Source organism: Botryllus schlosseri, chromosome 12 (genome assembly GCF_051294905.1).
Source record: "Botryllus schlosseri isolate E-star chromosome 12, Bs_hap1, whole genome shotgun sequence".
Taxonomy (NCBI): domain Eukaryota; kingdom Metazoa; phylum Chordata; class Ascidiacea; order Stolidobranchia; family Styelidae; genus Botryllus; species Botryllus schlosseri.
In genome coordinates, this window is record NC_137247.1 from 26,529,436 (window position 1) to 26,546,958 (window position 17,523).

A 17,523-nucleotide genomic window follows, 5' to 3' on the forward strand; every position below is an offset into this window, starting at 1 on the left:
ACTCCCTTGGATCAGAGCCTTTAAAAACTTTTTCATCAGATCCAGTTTAATATATAATGGTGAAAATACAACATTAGATCTGTCGATAAGAGCTGGTTTTGAAATATTTTAAAGTCTCCCTCATCGGTCACTTACGTTTAATTCAATGATTTCTACTGTCCCATTCACACATAAAACAAGGATATACCTTGAAGTTATAGACAGTTGCACCAGTAGCCTATTCAACGGAAACTTTACACGTTTGAGTAGTTTTATATTCCAAATTTGAAAGCAATATTTTCATATTCTCGTAAGACCCCTTGATGCCAGTTGGACCAGCTACAGGGATAGAAGCACACTGATTTATATTGTGCGACAAAACAGCTTTTAGGCTTGATGTATAAATAAAGAGGCTCAATTCACAGCTCCCAAAGTCTCTATAAGACCTTGAACATGGACACAATAGACTAAAGAGGGTTTGGAGGCAAAGAAACGTGTGTTTTCACTATCACGATGCATATACCAAGCAACAGTGGTATCCAGTGACGTGCGGTGAGGTTCATGACTGGTGAGGCACGCCCCCCTCAAACATTTAAGCACACTCACAAACACGTACGCACGTAACAATGGCAGCGGGCATAGATATCATTTTCTGTGCACACCAATAGCCGTTGCAATTCCATATTTTACAATACATGTAGGACTGGTCGCTATTTTGCTAAATGGGCAAGTTTAGACGGATAGTAATTATTATCTCTTCAAGTACCGATACAAATTATTCGAAGCGCGTGAAAACAGCATCCTCAGTTACAAATTAGTTCAGTAAAAAAACAGTATTCGCCGAATTTCGAAGGAAACTGTACTAGGCCAAGTCAAAATACACTAGATCTAGTGTAAAAACACTAGGAGTGGTACCACTGACCAAACAACGACAGCGCAGGCTATGTAAGTGTAGCTATCACATACCACAATTAGGGGTTATAGGTATTGCAGTCGAACACAGCATAAAGGACATAGACAACGACAATTTTGCTTATGCAAGGAGCTATCACATACCACAATTTAACGTAGCTATGGATGTAAAATATCCAATCTAACGTAGTTATGGATGTAAAATATATGGCCGTCGCTACTATATAATTCCTAGTTACAAGACTGTTGGATTCCAGCATCGATAGCGCGTTTGACTGCGCTTCGACTGTCCAATTGTTAGCGAATAGTGCATGAATCAGATTCGTTTGTGCCTCACCTGGCCATTGTTTCTCTGCGATGGCATTGTCTGTGATAAAGCCGAATGTCACCTTCATTGGCGATTTTGAGGGGGTTCTGGTGCTCTGACACTGTTTATATTTGGATTTTCGGAATCAGTGTGACGATAGCCTTTGATTGATACCAATTATTACGAATTGCGGGCTATTTGTGATGAATTGCATTGTCGCAGGTGCCCGCCCGTGCCTCACCTGTGCCTCACCTTACGTTTGGTGCTGTATATGCGAATAATAATTATGCAGATTGATGATGTTGGGTGATAATAATGTTCAAATTTAGTAATTTAAGAACATCGATGTAAAACATCAATAATTCATCGACCCATCAAGGGTTTTCACGATTTTCACTTACTAACCCAGACGACAGGTGAGGCACTGCCTTACCTGACTCATTGGACCGCACGTCACTGGTGGTATCAGTGCCAAGTATATGTTTGGCTCTTAATCTGGAACCTGCAATAAGAGCATATTAATTTCGCAAATTCAAATTTATGACAAAGTTATTTAGTTCAGCTTGATTCAACTTTATATAGCTGCTGATCACCATCACACTCATCGACTCATGCTGAGAACATTCTTCAGACAAAGACTCTTCACTGAGAGAATCTTCTTCAACTGTTGGTAAAACTTTTGAAGGCAATGGAGTTGATACATCTGGGCCATGAGAACTCGGTCGTATTGCGCAAGTCAAATTGGGTATTGATTTTATGCTGATTTTTGTCATTGAATAAAAAACATGAGCAAAAGTAAAAATCTTTCCCATGTCCACGTGGCTCAGAGTTGGATCAATTGTAATTTGTGCTGAATGTAATTAATTACATTTTTTCATGTAATTGTAATTTTAATTGTAATTGAAGCATTTTTATTTTGTGTAATTGTAATCGCAATTTGATAAAAGATTGGCCAAATTACAATTACAATTTCAATTACAGTACATTGTTATGGGGACCTGACAAGCACAACATAAAATAATTGGCATGTAATGCATTCTCTTTAAACTTCGACAAGGAATTTGGTGTATCCATTCGCGGACGCCCTAGACTCCGCACCTGGGGGCGCAGTTTTTGTGTTTTTACCGCAATGCTGCCCTCGGCAGCTTAACATTGTATATGATTTCGGATCACGATAATGGATCGTAACGCTGTCTGTGCAGTTCTCAGATTGGATAACTATTAGGGATGGTGTGAACCTCTGAAAGGTTCAGGTTCGTGTGAACGCGAACGTGAACCTTGTAACGTCATAATGCTGATTGCAACCATGCATTTCGGTGAGTTGATTTATTAATGGAAACAATACTTAGCGACAACTTGGACCACATTATGCCACGATGTAGGAGTAGGCTACATACTGACTTTTAAACCGTCACCTAATGTATCAAGTGGAGCAATCAAATGATATAATAATCCCATAAAATCAATATCTTCCGTCACTTTGCCAAGACTTTCGACGAGGACTTTGGGAAAAATCAGCTTACGCCTTAATGGTATAGGCCAGACCTGAGCAATGTGTAAAACGGGTTTCGGAACTCCTGCACAATCCGCCGTCCTTTACTCGTACATGTGAATCACTATCTATTTAGTGTTTCACATGTATTTTTTATCTAAACTCAAGTGTTTCCCCATGAACATCGAAATTACGTATACATTTTTGGGCTTATAATACGTGAATTCCATTTAGAATCAAATGCAACAAGCAACCAATCTTCGCGGTACTACTTTTAAACATCTAAAGCAGATTCAAACAAGAAAAAAAATTTTTTATTTTTATATTTTTCAATTTTATTTTTAAATTTAACTACTTTTTGCCCATGACTTTATGCGCTGTTCGGTCGTGTTCGTTTCACGATCCCGTGCGCGAGTCGTATATGTGAGTTAGGGATAGGGCCTTCACACAAAACCACGTCCGAATTGGGCGATTGCAATAGAGTTAATCCCAGTTTTCGGAGATCGCATGAGTCCATTTCTAAAGCTGCTCCCCGAATATATTTATAGCTTGGCTCTTGTATGCTGAGGTGTACATACCTCCTACCCATACGTCTGAGTTCGCTATTCATGATTTGTATGGCTCTGGTACGTGTAGTCATATGATACAATTTGTCGTCATTCAAGTTCTGTTCATAATGAGGGGGTTTCCTGACTGCATGGCCAATGGCCATGTATGGCCGCCAACCTCTCATCCAAGACTACCGCTCTGATACAGCCCCGCATGGCCTCTTTTAGGGTTGTAGTCGGAATATCCTGGCCCAACTCGTCCTTTAGGAGTTGTTGCACGTATTCCGGAGGCCTATACGAAGATTGGCAAGTTCAACTGCTCGGTTGCATAGCCTTAACCGTTCCAATTATGTCTTTACTACTCTATTAGTTTCATCATATAGTTCATACGTCTTTATAGGGCTGCGGTCCTGTCTGTAGAGGTCATGACGCGGTTTTCATGCCGGTGGAGAGAGGGCGAGGTTCTCTGTAATCAGTGGGGCTTCCACACTCGATTTTTTCTGCCTCTGAAGAAGCTGCGTGCCCGCATCCATCTTCACGCCGACGGTTTCAACGCCCGTCGGGGGCCCTTTTTCTGCAGAGGCCAACATATTGCCTCCAGACTCCTCTTCATCCACATAATCCTGATCATCAGTGTGAATGTCGACAGCTGCTTTCAATGCAATCTTCTCGGTATGCGGCGCGACTGCTGCGGCCATGTGGCCGTCGTGAACGATTCCCACGTATTTGTTGTGGCGAATGCAGTGGCGGTTGTCTTCAGGAATCTTTTGAATACATTGTTCCTGATTGGTGCTAGCGGGGCTTCCTCGCTCAGCACGCAAGGATTTCGGGGTCACAGCGCTCACCCGGCTTAATTTTGTGTTTGTGGTTCCTCCACACACGGCGCTAAATCCTTCCGAGAGATAGGGACTCTTTTGGCCCCGAGGTGCGTCAGCTGGGCTTCCAGTCTCGACGCTAGGTAACGTAGCAGCTTCCACCAACCCATCCCCAGTTGCAGTGTAGCTAGTACTGCTTCCAGCTTTGGTTTCGTCAACGTCAAGTACAGCGATAGACGTCAATTCTTTATTAACTGTAGATAGGTCTACTCCATCATCACTGAGGGTATTGGCCGAATTTGGTCAAACAAACACGGCTATAGTATGTTGAGATGAGCTACCTCTTGATTGTAAAGGGAGCAGGTAATTCATAAATAACGATTGTTAGCAGGGACTTCACTTAAGTTAATTGTTCAGCCAAGCAGAGCGAGTAGGTAGTTCTAAACCATGGTGGGGTGAACAATCATATTTCCAGACGGGTCAAAATTTAAATTGTATTCCGCGGCGTATTTTATTTCTAACCAAATACTGTGAATTGCGCTTTTAACACAAGCTGTTATAAGGGGATGTGTGGAAATTATTCAAAGCGAGGGTTAATTTACCAAAACAACGTGAAATATGAATCATTCTTCATATTAACTCACAGACCCGTTTTTCCTATAGAGATGCTAAAAGGTAGGCCTCTTTGGGATATTACAATGCTTCACGAGCTGTGTTCAATGGTATTTAGCCTTGTTGAATTGACTGTTTCCCTGGCAGCTTCTCAGAAATCCGCGCTCTCTCGGCCTCGGCCGACGAGTGCTTAAATTTCAACGCGTTTTTCTCATAATGCCGATTCAAATATATATTCCTAAACACGGAACTCAGCCAATGGTTCTAGTTCACGCATTAGTATTCAAATGTAGACTTTATGTTCTAAATTTCAGGCTACTTTTCGCGTGCCGGTCAAAATCGAGTGGCGGGCCGCACTTACTTGCGCAGGTCTGCTCTACACACTTTTTGTATTCAGATTCGGTGTCCGTACTAGTATCTACGTAATGCAAAAGTTGTTACCTAATTATAGTCCGTAAATTTTGAATATGGCGGTAGCAGATGTTGACAGCAAAGTGCTTTCTTGGGTCACTCAATTAAGTTTTGCCTACCCGGGTAATTTGATATAAGATCATCCTTTTAGACTGCTTCTATTTCTACTTTATACACATTTTAACTTCTGGGAAGTAGACAGAAGTTTTGGAATCGGGTTGTTTTAGTTTTATAAATGAAACTGTCATAGCAGGAACTTGCTGAAATAGTCACAATAAGATAGGAGGCAAATACATTTTTGAAAGTTGCTGTTTTCGCAGTGTCTTGTGACATTTTGGGAAGTTGCGAATATTCATTTTGCAATTTCCAAAGCAACCACTTGTGATTTACTGCTACAAAGGAAACCGCCCATGAAATTTACTTTTTTTTTTAATCATTTATTCTATACTGGAAATAGATACTTCTACTTAACTACCAATGCTCATGCTGATCACTTTGACCAGATCTGGTGTCGGGCCATACGCGGTATCAGGGAATGTACATAAAATAGAGATGATCTATTTAGAATTTTGATGTGTTCTGAAGCGGCCAGGAAATTTTACTTCGTACCAGGGCTTTCGTGGATTTGACGTGTCCCTTGACTGCCGGATGGGGTTATTTTCATTGCGCTATAGCTTGAGTCTCTACTCTTGAATACGTTTGGCTGGTCAGTGGCGTTTCGGACGAGCTGTTTTTTTCGTTCCATGATATCTTCTTGGCTGCAATGTGTTGCTTTGGCCTACTGGATTCCAGGTCCAGTCCTGACGCTGCCTCCAACGTAGGGTGTGTTTTCCATCAAACTTGTTCAAGGACAGGATACGTTAGACTTGAGGTGCTCAGTGCTCACGCTCACACTGCACGAAATCGGAATTTAGGCAAATCGTCCACGCAGAAGATGGTTTTATACGAGGTCTCAGATGTGATACTGTTTGCCTCTGTCGTGAGCTTTTCGAATTGGCTTTATGTGTCGATAGGTGAGACGAGGTGACGTTAGGTGTCGAGTCCCGATTGGCAATTGCAGATAGGTGCGTGCTGATCGACAATTATTCGTCTCCAGACTCTCCCCCGTTCTCCGGAACTACCGGGAAATGACATTCAACGCCGGAAGAAACGGTTGGGACCTCCAGTTTTTTATAGTGTAGCCCCAAAACGATTGCTTTGCGGGTAGCCTACACTTAGTTCAATTTGCTTCACAGCGTTGCACGCCATCCCGGTTCGTTACGCGTTCTTCACCCCTTTACACGCCTTGTTGGTGCTTGGTGGCGCGGATTGAAGTATTGGCTGCAGCTTGATCGAAGTAAGCAATGACCTTCCCAGGCCCAGGGGCTCATAATAATCAATATATGATTAAGATAAATCTTAATACAACCAAATACTCCAATAAGATCACGCAGATAACAATAGGGCATCTCTATGCACATTGCACATACTGATATAAAACCAAATGTTAGCCTATTTATCATCATGCACGATCTAAAATCAAAATAATTCTCCAAGGTTTGTTTTCACAATAGATGTGGTGGCCTTTCCTGCCACGTACCTAATATACAAGTGATATGCCATTAGATGCCCACAAAAGTATCAACACTCAGAGTCCAAGCCAACCAATTGGCAGATCACCAGTTCATTCATAAAAGTATCCCAGTCTTTGCAGGTGTATATACCCATTTTCAGTTGAGGCATTGATTTCTTGTTGAGTCGTTTCTTCAAATACTTTCGTGTCTATTCGGGGTCAGGGAATTCCATCAGGATACGGGATTTCGTCCGTGGCTCTGTCGTAGCGAGATTTCAAATGCAATATATCTCGATTACTGTTCTGGTTCGGTCCATCTTTAATTCATCTGTTTCATGGAGCTGTACCGGTGCATTTGATCGCGCCGCTTCATTTCTGTGTACCTTACAACTGTGGCAAGCAGGCGATCCTATCAATGTATGCTTGGGAGCCTTTAGGGGGACATCCGAACATCACCTTTCGAGCCCAAATGACGTCAGACTCTTTCAATGCCTTGGTCAATGTTTTGTGGATGTCTGGACACTTCTTTAGATGTTCTGCTTCGGTGGTGGTGGTGGTGGTTGAATTTGGCATCCATGCTGCCTACATGGGTAACAATTGTTCACCGCAGCTGATATACAATTCGTGTGGGCACCACATGTCACATAGATATAATATACATACACTAATATAAAAGTACGGCAACACTTACTGCAAAAGTTCGCATGCACGAAAAATGGTGGCCCCATTTAACGGCAGCATGATCGTAAAACTGGCATGCATACGACAATTCCATATAAGCATCACTCTATTTTAGACACATTCGCATCGCAAAACATAGGTTTCAGTTCGGACTGGTGATGGAATGGCGGCGCCGCACTACATAATGACGCAAATGAAATTATCCAGTCAAGCAAATATACCAAAAGTTAAGGCGAGCTCATTCCAATCAACCATCGGAAACTGCCCACTCTTTTCCAATCATTAAATTTTGATGGTATTTAAGTTTTTCATATATTATGACCAGGCAAGCCATTCATTGCCAGGCATAATACTTATATACTTTTATATTTGATTTTCGATTTCAGGGTCCATCCACTCTTATATAGGGGCGGGAGGATATAGCCCAAACTCTGTAATTACGCATATAGATTCGACTCCAGTGTCAAGAATGCCACCGTCTTAGCTCAATGAACACAGCTATCGTGCCAAATATTGCGCACTACTTGTGATATTATTCTTGACCAAGTATTATTCAACATTACTTTCATCGAATTGTCTCTATATGGAAGGCAACAGAATTATATTTATATTATTTAACACAAGCAAGATAGGGTGGTTACATATCTGTCGCTTTCGCAACGGCATATTCCTTATTATAGCAGCTTCGTATGGGTAGCTAGGTGATTCATAGATCACCCCTAATCGTTTCAGTTACTATAGCCTTCTTCATAATCTAGACATTATGGTGCTATCTTCTTAGCTTTTAGGTGGGGAGGACCTTATCGGAATCCTAAAGAGACCGTGTCGATCTAATTAATATTTACATAACTACATAATTGACTCATATCATCAGTATTTCATTGTTGTTAGTACACTGATATATCACAAAACAAGCGAATTCCAAACATTCCGTGTACGGTACATATATTACACCATTGCTATGCATTAAGTAGTACAATTGTAGTACTTAGGGCATATGCATTATAATTCTCAATTAATAAAATATCAGTAGTTATTTTCAGGATTAGCTAGCTTCAGGTTTGCAATTAAACTAGCATCATTTTTTCCATTACAATACATGATGCAAAATTATGGAAATTAACATATATAACTATAGTAATCTACAAAAGGACTTTCAACTCAATCACGGCAATCTACCCAGCATTCACCTTCAAGGTGATATATTCCGGTCTAGGCCAGGTTTATTCCCCGAGTTGACGCGTATGCAAAACTCTGCACTACGGGATTCAAAAGGGGATATAAATGATTCTCTTTGCCTAAATAATTGTCTGCAAAAAAAATCTTTTTTTGTTGGCCTAACAGGCTCATTTTTTTGGACGAATATATTTATACATAATTATATTTTTTTGTGAAAATTTTATCTTTTTCTAATCGCCATAATGTTAATGTTTTACATACATGCATCAATTTTTATTTTTATATCATTTTCATTTTCTGACGGATACCACAAAATATGTACAACGAAGTCACCCCCTCCCCTTCTTTTAATTAGCGGAGGATGCCATGAAGCCATGCTATTCCCTAGTGTCGTGGCAGTAGAGAATGTGAGCATGGTTTTTCCTCAAACAGAATAATTTATTTTTCAAATAGCGACGAGGCGCAGCGTCTGTTAATCACAGTGCGCTGTCTCACTTTGGGAGTGAGGGTAATAAAGGGCATTATGATTACACTCAATCCAGTATAATAATAGGATCTCTACAAACAAATAGGTTAGTGCGCAGTCGGACTAAACATAGGCTGATAACTACAAGTACCATGATTACCTTTAGGCAGAGTAGTTCGGCGTTTTTTCTGGTAACTAACGCCATATCGCGTTGCTACAAATAGGGACCATTAACAGAATTTAAACACGAAAAGTAAGGCATATACCAACATAAAGGTGCATCGTCCACCCTGGCTACGGGGCGTATTTGGCGTTATGGTGTGTTTCTGTATAGGATCCCCAATTTGCTGGATCAATCAAGAATAAAACTAGACCGTTAATTGACCAATTATTTCCTCCCAACATGCGCTAAAACCGCAGTGCTTACGCAAAGTAAGGGAACGCCATAATAGAGTTACAAGCTGGCGATTATTTCTAATAATAGGGAATCACATTGGTTTCAAAAATATATCACCATCATTGTGCCACAATAGATCTTGAGTCATGACAACTCTGTGCTTAGCCAAATTAGTAGGTGGTTCTGAGCCTGCCGAGTCGGGTTTACAAAAGCGTTATCAACCACAATAATTCGTTGCACTATGTTAGCTGATCAGTATACAGACTGAGTACCTGGTTATCCTCAACAGCGAGTGAGCACAGATTTAAATTTTGGGTAATCACTCATGCGCAAAACTGCTAAAAGCCCTAGTATATATAGAGAGCAGAGCCTGAAGTATTAGAAATTGTGAAGTCGATATGACGTAGCACCAAAATCGCATGCACATTGCACAGCACATTCATCAGATACCGTTCCGAAAACACACTATATGCCTACGAAAGTGTAAAGGCATAAGCATTATTTATTCGATTTTAGCCATGCACGAAGCTTGCTACAAGTGAGCACCAAAACACCGGAGTGTGGATAATAGACATTCCATGAAAAAGAGTTACGCACCGCAAGCCAGATCACTCAAACATCATTGTAATAAGCCTGAACAGAATTTAGCAATACTGAATAATGGGTTGTTTTTGAACCGCGTATTTTACCCAATTTCAAATCATTTATCACCGTTTTAAACGCCTTGCACATATGTCACGGACTATAGCGCTTTTCAACGTATCGTAACTGCGCACCATTTTGATGAAGGCGTTTGTTTTGGCTTGGCCATATGCTTATAAGTGCGTTACCGATATTAGCTTGTCACCAGTACGTTACTTTGATGGAAAGTCTACTCTACGCCTATCTGGTAGGGAACTTATAATTACCACTAGTTGAAGCCGTAAATTTGGTGGAAGCGTGTTGTTCAGAAAGTTAATGAAGCTGATACAGAATCAGCTTGGCGAGATTTAGCGCAATTCCCCTCGTGTCACGCACGATTTAGTGCGAATTGATTTTACGATACCAATACCGCCGTGCCGTGTAATCTGATCCCAACAGCACAAACGCTAGTCGCAGAAGAAAACCAGGTGATCCATGAAAAATACTAGCTTTGGAATTGGGTACGTCTCACGAAAGAGTGTCGTTTGCGGCACACCTAGGCGAGTCCAACATTTTTCCCAATCCCGATAGGAGGCCAAGAAACCAACGCATGCAACGAAATGATCAATATTACGGTGACCATTCTTTGATATGTATAAGAAAAATCAAAAATTTTGTGAAAATTATATCGTTAGGTCCAAAATTTGTCAAAATTTTACACTTAATTCAAATGTGCTTTGTAAACAGAATATCGTTGGTTACGTAGGGATCGCAACTACGGTGAATTTATCCTTGGGCATTTCAGACCACACCCTGTAGCTTGCTTCAAGGCCTTAGGTTTTCCCAAACTTACGCCCATAACGCAATTTTGAATCTGAAATTTGACGGCTTGACGGACATTTTTTCTCATAGTAAAGTGATTCTTAACCGATCGGTGTTTCGCGACATCTCAGCAAAAGCGTTATTAGGTTGCGGTCTTTAAAATACGATGTAGACAACATTGTTGGTATCAAGCAACGGGTGTGTTATCAGCGCTTCCACAGTATACACTGACCCTCATTGCTGCTAGAACACAACTGCTACTGTGGAACGTTTAGTCGCTATTGTTGCCAAGGTATTTCGTAAGGACAGCTAGTTCCAACCCAAAATGAAGAGACCAACCTTATGTGAACAATGCCTAATTAAAATACTTGAATGCAAAATTTTGTCAAAATTAAACTCTTAATGTTAATGAATGCAAAAATTGTGCATTTATTTAGTGCAAAATCTACCGTTTAAAAAAAAAAATCAATAACAATTGTCCCTCCCAATGATACATCATCATTAATATTAGACACCAATTTTCGAAGACTTACGCTCATTGATAACAATGATGAATCACACCATAGGGGTCGGGAAAGGACAAATACTATATAGCAATATCTGCAACTACAAATATCAATGACGAAATTCATATATGGATTCAATAAATCGCAGTATTTACTCATGACATGACTTCTCTCGGTGCGCCCAAACCGATACGAACAAACACATTAGTCCTTACTTCATCGGGCACGGATCTTTTAACATGGGATATCTGGCGTCCAGTTACTTCACAACCGAACACTGGAATACGGCAGTAGGCTATATTAATAAACAGAATACGGCCATACATAGAAAAAAGTTGGCCACCCCTGCTTTAGGGAGTATAGCTTAGGGATGCTCTCAATATGCGTCAAATCAAATTCAAACCGAGGCCGTAAATTAGCTGCAAATCAAAACATGCGTATTGCGTATGCACCATTATTCATTATTCCGTTATTACATTTAGATTTCTAAGTAACACGACATATGATGCCACCTTCCTTAATTATACGATCTAGTTTTAATAGCCATATCGTTACTTGGATAGAAATCGGATTAAAGACCTTGATATACACATATTTCCCAATTCTGAAATTTAGGCTTGTTGAAGCGACTTGCTTGCAACCGAGAATCTTGATTTCGCCAAAATGTTTCAAAGTCTTGATCTAAACCCGGCCATGACGCAATTCTGAGCGTCCCAAGAAAAATTGAAAGTAATGCCCACGTATGAATTTATGACGTAACAACAGAAGTTACAATTTAGTCACTGTTTCCACAGTTAAGTTCAAATCTTGTTCGTTGCCCGTGTTACGACATTCAATCTATACCCTTGTTTCGAGCCAAATCAGTTTACTCCTCTTTTAGGGAGGTGACTCAAGTCAATTTCTTAGTCAAATCAACATAAATTTCCAATATAGAAGACATATGACTCAAGGTCAATAGATTTTGCAGACAAATTAACCCAATACGATGGACTGCCGACCCATTTGCGAGTTAGTTTACCAATTTAAAGCTTGTTCCAATCATAATGCACAATAACATGCTCAAATTGCATATTTGTTAAATTCAAATACTATAGTGGGACGGTTCCAAATCCTATAACAGGCTCACATAGAAACTCTGGTCAAGGTGAATGGCGATAGTACACTATGGTAAAGTCCTAAATTACAGAACAATTAGGCCACCCAACACTATTATACTCGCAAGACCGCTTCCCCAATTATGATGGAAACATAGCACTTACTGTTATCACCATCAATGAAGACGTATACAAAATACTTCATCGCGTGTACGGCCCTAATGCACACGCACCTTGTTGATTCCAAAAGCTAAAAGCGTAGATGTAAGAATAGCCTTGCAAGTTCAATCGATAATTTCACAATAGTGCAGACTGCCTAGTGCCCATACATCTGATACAGGATTCCCTGCTCGAGTTACGATACTCACTTAGATATTGAAGCGATTCTGATCACTCTGTGTTTTTATTTGATGTAGCTGACCTCAAATCTTTGCTCATATATATACGCAAAACAAAATAATTTTCCAACAGGTAAGTAGTTTTCAACCCATAGTTATCTCGGTCGCGTAGCTATGTAGGCTATATGTAGACCAGAGTGATCCATTCCAAGTCCTCATTCTACGTCTACTTGTAATGATAGGACAATACGCATAATACCAATGGTATACATTAGTACATAAAGACGAGTACAGGAACATACAGTCATACACACATATGAATGTGAATAAGTCAACCTCAGTTTCTCCAAGCTTTCATCTGAGTATAACTATAAAGATAGACGATTAGGTTGTTATCTAACTCCAACATAAGTACATACTGATGAAGAAGTTAACGTACAAATGCTTATATGCCTTCAGAGTAAGGAATTGCGTCATCGTTAAAAGGGTTTGGTGGAGGACAAGATAATCGTTCTGCTATTTTGCGAAGTCAATTACCGTACCCAGCGCCCCAGGAAACTGTCACGAAAACTCCTACATTCCTACATAAGGGATTGGTATCCGGATGGCCAGTGGTGTTTCCTTTCCAGAAATTGCACGTTGCAGTAGTACCGGAATGTTTCAACTCTCACGGCATGCCGTGAGCGCCTGCCTTCCACTTATGACCCTCCCAAAAACCGCACACACAAAAAGAATATTACAACATGGGTTTCCCATATTTGGTGATGGAGCGTTTTCGCCGCGCACGCGATAAGAATGACATAAGGCAGAACATTAGCTGCAAACTCGATTTTGCAGTACTTTGTTAAGACACGATTGCCGTCACAGATTTATTGCCCGTACTACACAGACTTGGCGCATAGCAGTATAAGTATTACTCCGGTCTACTGCACGAAACCTGCGAACTATATCAGTTTTTGCCCCATTTTCTAGAATACGATGGTGGCGTTACAAACTTACCAACAACGACAATCCGAGCAAAATCGCAGTATCACGTTCCACGATTACGGTATGACGTAATAAATTAATATGTTTTACACACTCCGTGTGGTGATTTCCATGGAGGAAATCATTATTTAAAAATTTACATTTTGATCGAAATATGTTGGGCAGAACAAGTACTGCCTCGACCATGCAGGATCGTTACCCAGGCCGGATGGCTGGCACCATATGCCTTGTACGATTTAAACTTTAACCGAGGTGATATTGAGTTTCGCCATGCGTCCAAAAAGAACTAGTGGACCAAGGGAATTATCCTCACAACCAATTTTTAGCAAGCAAGCAAGCATTCATGTATCAATTTTGCCCATGACCGCAGAAACGAGTGCGACACTTTTACAAATAGTTTAACCAGGCCGATGAATGAAAATGCCGAGGTAAAGTGGACTCGCGTCACAATAGTTAATTCAAGTTAAGAGCCTTTATTAATTGGTAAACGGGCGTCCGGAAGTTAAAACCGAATTTAGAGAAATTACAGATCTTACGCGTAGAGGCAATTTACTGACTGAATACCCAGTATGTGCTTGTGCGCCAATGCTTTTGCATTTTAACATTCAATATTACCACACGTGTACGTACAGCCTCATTGCGCGATGTTTGTATCACTTTTGTCATTACGGAGTGCTTTATACCGCACGCAAATGACGATAGTAACTATCGCCTTTAATTCTGATCTATCGTATACAGTCAACCATAGACGGGAATGTCAAACTCGATTTAGCGTCGCGGGCCGGACCAAAACCTTGATCGTTTGAGCCGGGCCATTCCAATCAAGCCTGATATCTACCTATAAAACTAGACATATGGTCATAAGTTCAATTTAAAGTCCATGTACACAGACGGATTACAGAAACACGGGCTCTATTCTAGCAATACGTTCCCGAGAACACATTTTCGAAGCAATCATACTATCGGGTTGTTGTTCTTTTCATGCTAGTCGTTTTCCGAGTAATGACCTAAGATGTGCAATGTCCATATACGTCACTAGTAATCGCTATTATGCCTTTCAATCATTCCGTGCTAATGCGTTTATTGCGTTAACGAGACAGCATCCACATTATCATTATTAATACAACAATTATGGCAGCTTAGGTAACATTTTGAAACTACTCCCAATTGCTCACCACCGATGAAAGGTTTCTTACGATGTATGTGTTCCCCTTCATTTGTGATACTTTCGAGATGCTTGTCATGTAGCTGGTTTTCTTTAGCGATAACGGTAAAGCTGAGGTCAATTGACGTATATTTCGTGGTGCAAAATTCGCGTGATTCAGGGGTTGTCGTAGTCAGCTCCTGCATCGAGTCGCCCTTCTCCGTTCGTCGCCATTCGACTGATAAATACACCAGTATGGTAACATGATGGAAATTATCTTGCTTACCCGTCACCGATGTTGCATTCGGAGATTTATTGATAAATTTACTTGACATGATATTAGCTCGGTCGGGAAGAAAACCGGAGTGGTTGGTATATATACTTTTGCCGAAGTCCGCCATTGCGTCACCAACAATTTCCATGGGTGCAGGTTACCTGAAACGAACTGCTTAAACCATAAAACATGTCGCCATTTTAGATTTACATTGCTATATGTGAAAAGCACATTCTCGTGGGGACTATATCTGACCGTCAGTTCCAGGCGTGTCTGTTTAGTTCAGTTCTGTTGTGATTGGCGTCTGTTGCATGAATAAACTCCCACATTGTTGATTCGTCGTATTGGTATGTTCGATATTAAGACGGCAAAGTTACACGTATTTGTATGATATTTCCTTTTTAACCGAGCGCATAATGTTGCCGGCATGCCTCTGCACAAAATGTTACATTTTTAGGTTTGAAGGTTTGCTCGCAAGCGCCCACTCCAGTCGTCATTTCCGGATATGGCAAATCCACGTTTTAACATCCTAGGGCTTATAATACACCTGTTCCATATGGGTCGTACTGCTCAATCCACCCGCTAATTTCCCATTTATGTGCAACATTTACACGTATATAGTGCAACACTTCAATATCTACACTCAGTGTTCCCATTACACCCCGTCATTCGTTACGGTCTTTACTTCACTTGTACCCGGGTTTCTATACTTGCTACCCATATTACACCATTAACAAGTTATACAGCAGTTGCCAACCCCTTAATCGCACTGATTTCCCAGCAAACACTCGATTTCCAGTTGACTTCCTGCGGAATAGCCGCAGGGCGCCCAGTGTTACTTCCCTGGAGTGGATTTGTCGACTACTAAAAGCGTCCTAAACACTTCCTGAGTTGGTCTACTACGGACGTGAAGCGACTCCATATGGACTCATTGGATCTGCTGTGAACGTGACTTGACTCCCTATGGATGCGTCAGACCTACTGTGGACGTGACGTGACTCCCTATGGATATGTCATTTACCACCTGTTCTATTCCTCGGGATTACCATATCAGGACTCCCCTCCACACCTGGTGCAATTACATGGAATTCAACATCATATAAACTAACGAACTGTTTATATTGGGTTACTGGAAAACGACAATTGCAAAATACAAGTACAACAGAGAGAGAGAGAGAGTCTTTATTTTTCATCAAACCAAAATACATAACACTCGGCAGTGGTGGTGGTACAGAAAATATGCATGCACAGTATTCGGTATTAGATAGGAATGATCGATAAGACCGTGAGGGTCATCTAGTCTGATCACACCAGCATCAAACAGGTACACTTGACTCTAAACAGTCTGGCTGTAAAAAAAGTTACAGTAGTTAAAAAAATAAAATAGAAGAAAAATTAAACGATGGTAGCAAATGATCAATGAAGCAATGTCTGGGCGAGGTAGGGCAACAGTGTTAGTGTAACGATAAGAGGTGATCAAGTAGGACTTTTTTGAATCTATCATAAGGCAATTCGCGGATATGTGGTGGTAATGCATTCCAAATGATAGGTCCCGAGTAGTCGATAGATCTCTTAGTTAGGTTGCTATTGGGTGGGGGTAAGTAGATATTTCCCTTTGACGAGGATCTCGTGTAATGGGAATGGACATTTTTAGCAGGTATGAAAAAGTCATCAAACACAGGAGGCAGACTATTGGAAAAATATTTGTGAACAACTTTTGATACTTCGAAGCGATATAGCTCATCAACTCGCAAAATTCGATGCTTGCGGTAGTAAGGCGATAAATTGGTACGTAAAGGTACAGATGAGATCAGCCGTATCGCACGGTTTTGCAGGGTTCGAATTCTGCACAGAAATGTTTTGCATGCACTTCCCCTTACTACGATTCCATATTGCAGGTGAGAGTGGAAAAGAGAAAAATATATGGTTCGTAGTATTGATCTGGAAACCAAAGATTGCAGACGGGTCATTATTCCCACACACCGAGCTAGTTTTGATATTGTGCATTCAATATGCTGCTTCCAAGACATTTTAGCATCAATAGTGACACCGAGATATTTTGCTGAGTCACATATGGAGATTTGTTTATGATTGATGGTCACAGTGAAACTATGATTGGCATTATTTAAAAGGAGCATCTCGGTCTTATCTGCATTCAAGCTTAGTTTGTTTGCTTGGAGCCATCTCGACACTTTTGGGAGTTCCCTATTCACGGATGCATGCAAATCATTGCCAGTGTTAGAGGTTATGAAGAGGTGAGTATCATCAGCAAATAGGGTTGTTTGCGATTGCGCATCTTTTTTTCCATCCTTTATTTGATAACGTTTTTAGAGGAATCAGTTCGTCCTTCAACTGTCCTTATTTGTATTTCGTGTTTCTACTACTT

The 17,523-nt window shown here is 40.7% G+C and overlaps 1 protein-coding gene across 3 annotated transcripts in view; it reads right to left on the reverse strand.

Annotated features, from left to right (window-relative positions):
- LOC145452439 (uncharacterized) overlaps positions 1–17,523 on the reverse strand; it is a 116,981-nt gene that overhangs the window by 62,249 nt on the left and 37,209 nt on the right. The window contains exon 1 of one of the 3 annotated variants that reach the window (XM_080330623.1): positions 6,474–8,131. The exons of the other annotated variants lie outside the window; for them this stretch is intronic. The gene's annotated coding sequence lies outside the window, so the exon portion shown is untranslated. Of the gene's footprint in view, positions 1–6,473; positions 8,132–17,523 lie in introns of those variants that run through there. 3 annotated transcript variants of the gene reach the window in all.